Genomic DNA, 13,189 nt, shown 5'->3' with positions numbered 1-13,189 from the left:
ATATGATATAGGTAGGTTGCTGTATAATATTATTCTAAACATATTATTTTCTTGCTGTACATTAATATAATATTTAAGGAGCCTCATCAATTTGTGGGTTTATTTTTTGTCAAAAACTACTGAATAAAATTTCAACGATAGGTTAGGTTAGATGTCGACCGTTATCAGGGCAGGTTTTATTCTAAAAAATATTTTGTTTTGCAATAAAATTGCTGATAACTGTTTTTCAAGCTGTGTTACATCGTGCATGAAAAATTAATTTTCATTTTTAAAAAAAACCTCACTGTAATACTGAACGAAATTCGAAACCTCTGTTATTAGTGTTATTAGTATCACCTAGCCGAATTAGTGAACCTCTTGTAAATATTATTTACTACAGAATCGAAAAATATAATGGTTTTATTATATTCATAACATTTTTAAAAATATAAGCATTAGTGTAACAGTGATTATCACTCAAAATAAATTAAAATTATTGAATAAATTGATAATTATTTTTGTAAAAATTACAATTAATGTAATGTCTTCCATTAAATAAATTCACATTGATGTGATGCGGACCGCGAAATTAATTTTACCAAAACTGGCGTAGAGAGATTTGAACGCGGGGCTTGCTGTGAAAATAATATATATATTTTTTTTAAACATAGATATTTAATCAAAATTAGACAAGATTTGATATTTTGGTATAATAGTGTTTTTTTTTTTGAATCTTTTTCTTTTACTACCTAACATTATTTTTTTTTTTTTTGTCGAGTCTTTCTGTTACACCTTTCAGTATCACACAAATTATATAGGTACCTACCACCGTATAGATAAAATGGTCGGTATTATTAACATTGATCCCTTCAATGGTCAGGTAATTATTAGATTAGGTTAAGTAGAGTTATTTTCTAAAAATGTTCACACCAGAGAGCTGTTAAAAATTAAATTATATTAATTATTATATTATTTAAAATTATCTCAAATAATATGGTGTATGCAATATTTTAGATTCTGAGCGGAGCGATGAATGTATTGATTTTACCATGATGTGTGTGTTTTTTTTTTTTTTTTTGTGTCTGTCATCACGTTTTGGGGCAGTAAAAATGCTTCGATTTTGACTTCAGTACCTCGTTCGATCAGAAAGTGAATCTAGTTGGTATTTTGGGGGGTCAAATGTAAAAAATTCTTAATACTTTTCTTTATAATCGAGAAAAACAAACTAAAAATTAAGGGAAAAACGGGAAATTTTACGCACACTCATTTTTCGACAAAATCGATTTTGGTTTTTGATGTAACTTTAAAACGAATGACCATAGATACATGAAATTTTCACCGAATGTTTATATAAGTATATTCTATCCACCATGCAATTCAAAAAATTTCGACTTAAGTTGAACTATTCATAGGCATTTGAAATTTTCGATCATTATTAGTTTTTTTTAAATTAATTTCGATAAAAATTTATTTGTTTGGCAGAAAAGCTTGAAAATGTAATACAAGGCTCTTAACATATTGTTACAATAGCAGTTGAAAAATAAAAGAAATTCATAGTCACAATTTTTTTTAATTAGCATTCAAAGTTTGAATTTTGACAAAATACGTAAAAATCACGAAAATTCACAAATTATTTTAAGCTAGAAATTCATAAAAAATGTTATTTTTAAATCTAAGATTTAAAAATTTAATTCAAGATTCCTTACAAGTTTTTAAATCTTTATCACAAACAATAATTCCATCGGAAATTCACATTAAATTTTTATGAGCATTTTAAATTTAAATTTTTAAAACATTGGATTTTCACTTTTAGCGATTTCCTTATTTTGGTGTAACTCTAAAACAAATTACCGCAGATACTTGAAATTTTCACTGAATCTTTATATAGGCATTGTATATATTTGATAAAATTTTCAAAATATTTAGATTTGTTTTGAGCTGTTAACTGACATTTTAATTTTTCAACTTTTTTAGTTTTTTTTTTCTATAAATATCGATAAAAATTTATTTGTTAGGTAGAAAAGCTTGAAAATTTAATACAAGGCTTCTAACACATTGTAACAATAGAAGTTAAAAAATATTAAAAATTCGTAGGCACGATTTTTTTTTTATAAGCATTTAAAGTTCAAATTTTGACTAAATACGTAAAAATTACGACAATGTTCAAATTATCTTAGATAGAAATTCATAAAAGTTTTTCTTTTTAATTCTAAGATTTGAAAATTTAATACAAGGCTCCTAACATATTTTTACAATAGCAGTTGCAAAATAAAAGGAATACATAGTTACAACTTTTATTTATAAGCATTTAAAGTTCAAATTTTAACAACATATTATGTAAAAATCACAAAAATTCGTAAATTATTTTATGCTAGAAATTCATAAAAAATTTTCCTTTTATATCTAAGATTTCAAAATTTAATACAAGGCTCATAATATCTTTTCACATTAGCAATTGAAAAATAAAAGAAATATATAGTCACAATTTTTATTTATAAGCATTTAAAGTTCAAATTTTGACTAAATATGTAAAAATTACGGCAATGTTCAAATTATCTTAGATATAAATTCATAAAAGTTTTTCTTTTTAATTCTAAGATTTGAAAATTTAATACAAGGCTCCCAACATAATTTTACAATAGCAGTTGCAAAATAAAAGATATAGATGGTCACAATTTTTTTTTTAAGCATTCAAAGTTTGAGTATTGACAACATATTATGTAAAAATCTATAATATATTCTAAACAGATAAACCGTCTTCGCTCAGAATCGTTTTTCGTATACAATGATATAATATTATTGGATTCAAATTTAATTCCATCCATTACAGTAACCCACTTGTAATCTACTGTACAGCAGAGCGACATCCACGACTTACCCGCATTTTTAATAATAAATTTGTAAAAAAAATAAATCTTTAGCACGGGCCGGGCACAATGGCTAGTATACAATCATTACCTATATGAAACTACGTATATTTTGTATTTTGAATTATGATAATTGATAACTTAAAACGATAATCATCGATGTTAATGTGTGTCCTCTATATTATTATTATAGGTAAAACAATGAGTTCTAGTCCAAATTATATAAATAAAGAAAATTTCGATGGCACCCGCCACCCTAGAATAACGCTGGTGCCAATCGAAATCTTAACAGGAGGGTTCCCTCTAGCTATGAATCCAAGAAGTCCAAATATTTATGATCCAGTGTCAAAAAAGAAGTTTAAGAAAAAGAAAAAGAATAAGGATAATGTAGTTGTAGACATCCGCCCAATGCGGTTATAATTATAGTTTTAGTTATATTTATATTTATAGTTTTAGTTACAGTTATAGTTATAGTTTTAGTTTTAGTTATAGTTTTAGTCTTAGTTATAGTTATATAAAATTGTAGGTTAAGATAGGTTAAGGACAAAAAAAATGTAAATAGTTTGTAGTGAGTGAATATATGATATTGTGTGTATTAATATTAGTTTTATATATTTATTAATTTTTTTCTGTATTTCTACATTGAAACCACCTTATATGCCTTTTTCAATGCGTATCATAAGTGGGCAATGTGTGTTCTATTTATCTATGTATATATCATCACTATATAGATACATTACGCTACCCTCCTCCCATCCTTCTCCAAGAGGTGACATGTGCGGTCTTCACTCCCAATGGAGTTGGAAACCGGATGACGCAATCGGACGACAGCAAGGGAAATTGGTGATCGTGTAAATAATAAAATAATAAATTAACAATTGTTCCGATGGTGGACTAGCTTTGCGATAAGTAAACCAGTCTGTGTTACTAAGTCAAAATGTCCATCAATTACAATTTTAACTCAGTGGCGTCAAAGTCTAAAATTGTACCTATGACATCAGGCACCTCTACATATAATTTTTACACCCACGCATTTCTTATAATTATTACGTTACTACATATCAAGTATAGTTTTTATGCAATATTATCAACCTTTAGATAACAATTAACTGTAATTTCTAATAATATCATGATTAATATTAGATAATATTATTAATATTAATCATAATATCATAATTCTAATTTCTAATATTATCATAATATATTTAGAATGACAAAGGCAAAAAAAAAAACTTCTACCAAATAAAATCACCTACGACAATAGTCATGGGTAAGTATATATTTTAACGCCACTGTATAGTAAATTGTACTATGGACTAAGATAAAATGTATATATCTTAAACAATACTTACTGCGTTAGTGCTTAACTAAGCAGGCTCAATTATAGTTCATGCCCTAAAAAATGCCTTAATAATAGGCATGCACTTATGCAGCACTCAAATTTGGAAAAATATGCATTGAAATATGCCTTAAAAAGTTTTTTTTTTTAATATGCATTTATATACAGCACTATACCTAAATATTTAAAATTATGGAAAATAAAAAATGTTCACTCAAAAAAATCAAAAACAATTTTTGAAACATAATTCATTTTTTTTTATAGATATTATGTTTTATTTTTTTCATTTCACAATTAAAATGAAAAATTGTAACAGATAGCGTTTTTTTTCGACAAATGTTGATTCTTGCATGGTGTATTTCCATAAAAAAATGCATATTGATATAATAATATGAATAGAAATATCAAAATCATGTATAATATGCCCGATAAAATAGAAATGTGCATAAATGTATGCCAAATAGGCATAAAACCACTAAGTAAGTATGGAAAAACAGGCAAAATAAGACTACTTATTTCACCGTGGTAGGTACCTTGAAATGGATTTCTATGTCATCTGTAGCATTAAACACAACTTAGCAAGATTGATATGCAAATGCATGAATTTAGGAACCTTAATTGTTTTATGATTTTACGGCGTTATTACCTAAAAATTGTAGGTAGTAGGTACCCATCACGAATTTTTCTAAGATTTATGGTCTGTTAATCATTTGAGTATTGATTGTATTATAATATGTTTGGATTACAATTTCAGAAATAAGTACGGCATATTCATCTACACAAGCCGAATTTCACAAACATTTTTTTTTTATTACCTCATTTTTTATTTTTTTTGGGACTTACGCCGAAATTTTCACTCATGACGGCTGTGTATATACCATCAAAATAACTAAGAAACGGATTTATATGCTCTAAAAAAACACAAAATAGAATCTCAAAAATATGCACTTAAAAATGTTGATATATGCATTTATAAAAAAATATGCTTTAAAATTTATATTTTTATATTTATTATTATTTATTTAACACACGAGTACAGAAATATATTATGAAAGTAGAAAAAAAAATCAACATTAAGTTAAAATATGTACTTACCTATATATACCTATATGTACAGTGTTTTTTCGAGAATATCTAGTCAACGAAGGTAATAAAATATTAGTAATATTTGTTGAAAAAGAATAGGACAGACAACATGAAAAAATATGACCTAAGATCAATAAACCAATATGACTTATAAAATATTAAAATATGAATTTTCTGCGTGGTCGTGGCACATCGAAAAAAATGTATTATTAATAATAGACGCGGCCGTATGACCCAGTGGCCAGTACTAATAAAGTACAACAGACGACAGTCTCTAAGCAGTGGCGGTTTTGATAAAACATCAAGGGGGGGCTATTTTCAATTTTTGTGCCCCCCCACCCTCTATAACAGTTGCATATATAACTTATATATATGCATATTGCATATATAACTTACAGAACATAACAGTTGACACAAAAAACTCCAAGGGGGGCGAGGGCCTTCGCCCCCCCCCCCCTAAAAACCGCCACTGTCTCTAAGAATAGATATATTTTAATGTTATAGACTAAATTGAACAATAATTATGGGCATGAATTAACAGAACAAGAATTTTTATATCTCATTATATATTTGAAAACTCCAAATTATTAAAATTCTCAGGTGGTGCATTTCCAAGTACCTCTATAATAATAATATTATTAATATTCCAACGTTTTAAATTCTCAATATTTAATAATGAGTTCAACGAAACAAATGAATTATGACAACCCGACTTGTAAAAATAAAAATAATTATATAAATAGGTACAAAAAGATTATAGCAGGTACATACGTTTTACAAAAATGCACGTGTATACCTATATATATATTGCCTATACATAACTGTCACTGTTTGTAAACATAATAATGCACGATATATACATATAATATACACATTATTTATGTGTATACTTAATAATATAATAATATGCACTATGAGATTAGAAATTCAAAATTTATTTGCTGTAAAAACAGTGACGGCTACAGCAATAATTTACCTCGTATATTCAAATTACTAAACTTTTAGGTCACTCACCCGCCAACCTCTTCTTACACACATACATATAATTAATGTATTATTATGCGCCTAAATTTAAATGTTAACAAAAAGTAAAAATATGATTAGACACTAAACAATATATTTTATACTCATCTGACATCTATAATACTTTTTAAAAACTAAAAATTATAAGGGTATTTAATATATATATATATATATATGCTCACATTAGAATAATTTTAAATGAAATAGGTCAACTTAACACCACTGAAATTAAATTATTGAAAATATAAACTTAATATTTTATTTCAATTTAATTATAAAATAAATAGATATAAAATAAAATAACAAACATGATACTAAATAGTGTACACTTTAAGCATTAAATTCATTTAAAAGGTTCCCATGAGATGCAAATTTGTGAATGATATTATTTACAACCTGTAAAGCTTAAAGAAAAAAAATTGCTATTTTGCTCTGATTCTTTCCTTTTTTTGAGAGAGAGAGCTGCTTTTACTACTACCAATGTGTAATTTAATTCTTAATCGTGTTGATTTATTTTTCAGGTCAGCTGAATGTTTAGAACAATAGCTTTGTATGCTATGTTCAAACTAAAACCCATTATCATAATATGTGTCACATTATTATCGTGTTTCATAGTGACATATAAAAGGCGAAACTACGGCCATGGCTTGACCAAATACTGACTATAAATTTGTATTTTTTAAATATTTTAATAACTATTTAGGTACTACAAAAAAATAATATTTTTATACATAAAAATTATTAGAGGTTTTTATGTGATTCCAGTCACCGGTGCTACTTGTGAAAGAGCATTTTCTGAACTCGCATCACTCTGTAAAAACTTAACTTCGATTCGCCATGAAACAAGACAGTTTGAATAAACTTTTGCTACCATCATATCATACATGGCACCGTCTTTGGCTAATAACGTTGATATCGAAAATGTCATCGAAGAATTAAAAATATTGGTACCATTTAATCGTCGTCCATTATTATAAATATATTAATTATTATAATGTTTAATTTATTTTTAAATCGTAAAGGCATATCCACTATGCGTTTATATATTATATGATTATAATAAATATTTACGTCGTCTTAGAATGAAAAGGTTCTAACGTAATTTTTGTTCAGGAAAACGTTTTTGAGTCAGAAATGGAATTATTTTTTCGCTGTAAATATACTAACTTACCAAAATTCGATGCAGTCGTCAAGAACAAAGCAAGGAACACAATTTCACCGCAATTATTGATCAAGTCAATAATAAAAAAACTAAAATATTGTATTTATAATTAAAATGTTTTACGAGTAGAACTTTTTCGTTCTGAAAATAAAAGTTATTAATTTTATTCACTAATATCAAGTTGCAAGTGTAAATTATTTTATGAACTTTTTTTATGCGATATATTGCATTTTTAAGTAGAGTACCTACCTATTAGATATTGGGTATAGGACTTATATCACATACCTACTACAAGACAAAGAACAATTTTGGTTAAGCGATTTATTTTTGTTTTTTTCAAAATATGTCTTGATATACTATGACATACTTCCATGTCGCTCAAACTTAATTTGGAACTTATGGTCAAAAAGCTTCTAAATTTTGGAAATTTTTTTGTTGATAATTTTAATGTTAATTATTGCTCAACATATATTTACATATTTTTACATATTTTCTCTACCTTTTCATTCCAAGATATTACATCTAAGATCGTTTGGAACTATTTCATTCTTAATTATTGTTTAGAATGAAATAAGGTTGTAACTGATATTCTCCGTCTTGCAGCCCTTATCGTCCATATTTGTATGAGTTAGAACCTTTATTTCATTTTCTATATCTCATTAAATAATCAACGGATCGATACAATTTCAATATTGATTTCTACAAGGATAAAATATTAAATAATATACGGACAGAGGCGCCGACTTTTAGATGTTAGCGCGGGGGCAAACTCTTCTTATTAAGTGAAAAAAAATTCCATAGTATGCTGTAGTTTACTTACCGGGAGGAGTAATTACCAAATTGTCCCTTAACTCTATTTTAATACTCCTCTAGGGTGCTATAAATATATTTGTTTATAATTTATAAATAATATTATTTGAATTGAAAATGTTTAGTTTATATACTATAATGGTAATAAAATCAGTTCCGTCTCTATATTTCGGGAAAAATTGAAATGACAGATGTATTTTTAGACAAAATATAAAACCAAATAGTAGTGAGCGTCGAGCGATCTATAGTATTTATAGATCATATTTAGGTAATATACAAATATACAATCGTCGATGTTCTAATGAATATTTTCATGTTATAATCTGGTATTTTAACCAAATAATTATTATTGTACACAACGGGGCACGGGGGCGAAATAATACTTTTGCCCCCATTAAATCAATGTACGGGGGCGATCGCCCCCTTTTCCCCCGAGGAGTCGGCGCCTATGTATACGGAAAAAAACCATTTTTCAAAAAAATCGATTTAGAATACCTTTTCGTTCTGAGATGACGATTTATAAAGAAAAATACAAAATTACTGTATAAATAGTTGTTAATAGAAGTTTTTTTTATATTTTCTGTTTTTGTGTAAACGTTTTCAGTTTATAATAAATTATATTTTTATTAATATTTCTATGATTGTATGATTACACGTTACATTTGATATTCTGTTATAAGACAGCAAAAATTTGATATATTATGTTATGATAAAATGCATAGGCGTAACTAGACCTTAAAGTTAGGGGGGCTGAAGCCCTAACATATTTAATATATATAACAAATGTGGGGGGGAGGCTCTGCCCCCACCCCCTATACTTATTCCTTAAATCATAACATTATTTTATTATTATTATTTTTGTAGTGTGTATCGTGTATAGCATGTATAAAACAAATTATAAAAATGTGGTATTGAGGTAGGTTAACATTAAAATAGTAACATAATATTATTATTATAACATTTTTTTACGAATAATCGTACGTCTTTTACGTCAATTTTTGTGTTTAGTTTATTGACAACTTCTAAGTAGTATTTATATAGTTAAAAATACACGAAATGATACGTATTAGGTCACAGGGTCATTACACAACAATTTGATAACCAAAAAAATAAATTTTTTTCCAAGATATTAATAAAAAAAAAGATATTTAAAATTTAAAAAGATAATTAAGTTTAAAAACATAGCTTCCGTTGGTGGGACTAGGAATTTTGACAGGGGGGCAAAAATATGTTTGGGGGGGGGCTTAGTCCCCCCCTAGTTACGCCTATGATAAAATGTCTTGGATTTTGATGCAATTGCATTTTTTTTTAACGTTCGACATGATGCTACCGCAGACAAGTCCTAAGTTTTGGGCCATTTATCGCAGGTATTAAAAATTCGTGTGCGAAATTGAGTTGTACATTTGTACGCAAAAATGATTAAATGTATCTGAAAGGGTATCCCTCTTTTAAAATGCATTTTATTTCTATTTTGATATTTTTAATGACATTTAAATCCTACCCTATAAGATATAATAATGTATTATTAATGTAAATTTATAGTTATTAATTTATTATTCTGTTTTAATGTGCCTAGTCGTAATAATATTATTGTTGCCGATATTTCTATGATTGTATAATTATTAATTATTATTGCCGCATTCGATATGACGTGCTGCATAATTATTTAAAATCAATTTGATAGCGAAATATGTTATTTATAATTTTTTTTCACATTTTGCTAAAACAATTAATTTTTATTATTCAACCTACACTTGTTAGTTATCAATATTATATACAGACCAGACAGATCGGTTAGTTTCATCTATATTGTCGCTCACTCCGATTGTTGTATTCAAGACGTCGCCAAACAAATATAAATATTATAATATTTTAACGATTACCGTTATATGCATACACCTGTTGTATATTTAATATTAAAAAAAGCGGGTAAGTCGTGTATGTCGCTCTGCTGTACAGTAGGTTACAAGTGGGTTACTGTAATGGATGGAATTAAATTTGAATCCAATGATATTATATCATTGTATACGAAAAACGATTCTGAGCGAAGACGGTTTATCTGTCTAGGATATATTATAGATTATTAAAAATTTTCAAATCTTAGTTTTAAAAAGAAAATTTTTTATGAATTTCTAGTTTGAAATAATTTGCGAATTTTCGTGATTTTTACATATGTTGTCAAAATTCAAACTTTGAATGCTTGTAAAAAAAAATGGTGACTTTATATTTCTTTTATTTTTCAATTGCTATTGTAAAAACTTATAATGAGCCTTGTATTAAATTTTCAAATCTTAGATATAAAAGGAAAATTTTTTATGAATTTCTAGCACAAAATAATTTACGAATTTTCGTGATTTTTACATAATATGTTGTAAAATTCAAACTTTGAATGCTTATAAAAAAAAATTGTGACTATGTATTTCTTTTATTTTTCAACTTCTATTGTAAAAATATGTTAGGAGCCTTGTATTAAATTTTCAAATCTTAGAATTAAAAAGGAAAACTTTTATGAATTTCTATCTAAGATAATTTGAACATTGCCGTAATTTTTACGTATTTAGTCAAAATTTGAACTTTTAATGCTTATAAAAAAAAATTGTGCCTACGAATTTTTAATATTTTTTAACTTCTATTGTTACAATGTGTTAGAAGCCTTGTATTAAATTTTCAAGCTTTTCTACCGAACAAATACATTTTTATCGATATTTATAGAAAAAAAAAACTAAAAAAGTTGAAAAATTAAAATGTCAGTTAACAGCTCAAAACAAATCTAAATATTTTGAAAATTTTATCAAATATATACAATGCCTATATAAAGATTCAGTGAAAATTTCAAGTATCTGCGGTAATTTGTTTTAGAGTTACACCAAAATAAGGAAATCGCTAAAAGTGAAAATCCAATGTTCTAAAAATTTAAATTTCAAATGCCCATCAAAATTTAATTTGAATTTCAGGTGGAATTTTTATTTGTGATAAAGATTGAAAAACTTGTAAGGAATCTTGTATTAAATTTTTAAATCTTAGATTTAAAAAGAAAATTTTTTATGAATTTCTAGCTTAAAATAATTTGTGAATTTTCGTGATTTTTACGTATTTTGTCAAAATTCAAACTTTGAATGCTTATAAAAAAAAATTGTGTCTATGAATTTCTTTTATTTTTCAACTGCTATTGTAACAATATGTTAAGAGCCTTGTATTAAATTTTCAAGCTTTTCTGCCTAACAAATACATTTTTATCGATATTAATTTAAAAAAAACTAATAATGATCGAAAATTTGAAATGCCTATCAATGGTTCAACTTAAGTCGAAATTTTTTGAAAATTGCATGGTGGATAGAATATACTTATTTTGTCGAAAAATGAGTGTGCGTAAAATTTCCCGTTTTTCCCTTAATTTTTAGTTTGTTTTTCTCAATTATTTAGAAAAGTATTAAGAATTTTTTACTTTTGACCCCCCAAAGTACCAACTAGATTCACTTTCTGATCGAACGAGGTACTGAAGTCAAAAATTGAAGCATTTTTACTGCCCCAAAACGTGATGACAGACACAAAAAAAAAAAACACACATCATGGTAAAATCAATACATTCATTGCTCCGCTCAGAATCTAAAATATCTTACACGAAAAACATAAATTACTCAATGGACTTCCGTTTATGTTTATCTAAGTTAATTCATAATCATAAGTAGTTTTAGACTTTAATCATAATCCATCGTTCGTTGGTGTGCGTTAAAAAAAATATAAAAAAATAAGCGGTGTTATATTATAGGTACCTATTCCGGTATATCGTTTCGTTTTTTGTGGTCTACTACTGCGGGTTAGTTCGGTATCAAAATTATAATATGTATAATATTATGAGTCTTTTTGTCAAGAATAGGTACTTTCCAAATGTATTCAGAACACTGTTTTTCAAAAGCACTCATAATACCTATAATAACATTGAATATAAATACAAAATAAATATACATTTTAAAAATATTATAAATACTTATTATTTAACAATCACTTTTCTGTAGTCTAATGATTTTTCGTCGAATGTTACTTAAAATGATTCAAAAATATATTCAAATTAAATAATTCATAACTCGTCCATTCATTGAATGTCACATACATACCTTTACCTATTATATATTGTCAAGTTTAACATCAGCAAGATAGATTTGCATTGCAACTCATCTGCCTATTTATTTGTATATTCTAATATTAATATATGACCAATTTTTAAACTTTTACAAAATTATTGCTCGTTGAAATACGACGACAAGAATAAAAAAGTATTTATGAAAATATTTCTGGAATAAAATATAAAGAAAAATTATTTAGAAAACATTTAAAATACAAAAAGTTAAAAAAAAAATTATTTAAATTCTTAAAATGACTGCAATTCTACATGCTCGCCTCCATTTTTCCCTTTCATAGTTAAAACAAATTAAAAAAGTTCTAAGATATAAATATCGATTTATATAGATTTAATATATTAATTTAATTTTTTAACAACGGCGTACATTATTATTGTCAAATTATAGAAAAAAATATTTATAATAATTATTATTTGACTAATCTTATTGACCTTATTATATTATATTAAAATAAATTTGTGAAATCTACATATAACATAATTTAAATATTATTGTTTTTTTTTTTTTTTTATGTAATAATAATTAGTTAATAAACGTTATATTATATTAGTACATTTTTATACTGTACATCAATGGCCCAATTTACAGGTAGTAAAATGTAAACAAATATTTTATACGAAACAGGTAGATAAAATGTTGTCCGAAAAACCTACTGACCACCCGATTGCGCATATTTTAAGGGTATATTTAGGGATTTTTAGGAAATATTAAATTAATGAAAATTAATATTTTAAGGTATCTGAGGGCATGATGTCCCTATAACCCTGAACTATTGATAATTGTT

The 13,189-nt window shown here is 26.2% G+C and overlaps 1 protein-coding gene and 1 long non-coding RNA gene across 4 annotated transcripts in view; one reads left to right on the top strand and one right to left on the bottom strand.

The window, feature by feature from the left end:
• The window catches only part of LOC149059920 (uncharacterized), a 31,853-nt gene extending 28,424 nt beyond the window's left edge, over positions 1-3,429 (top strand). For all 3 annotated transcript variants that reach the window (XM_089217099.1, XM_089217100.1, XM_089217098.1), the window contains exon 6: positions 3,040-3,429. The gene's annotated coding sequence lies outside the window, so the exon portion shown is untranslated. The remainder of the gene's footprint in view (positions 1-3,039) is intronic.
• The window catches only part of LOC149059919 (uncharacterized), an 83,573-nt gene that overhangs the window by 6,536 nt on the left and 63,848 nt on the right, over positions 1-13,189 (bottom strand). The gene's annotated exons all lie outside the window — the stretch shown is intronic.

This window comes from Diuraphis noxia, unplaced genomic scaffold (genome assembly GCF_037042655.1).
Source record: "Diuraphis noxia isolate RWA-SAM2 unplaced genomic scaffold, SU_Dnox_SAM2 contig0001, whole genome shotgun sequence".
NCBI classification, from domain to species: Eukaryota; Metazoa; Arthropoda; class Insecta; order Hemiptera; family Aphididae; genus Diuraphis; species Diuraphis noxia.
The sequence above is the reverse complement of the archived record's forward strand: the minus strand, read 5'-3'. Positions and strand labels throughout refer to the sequence as shown.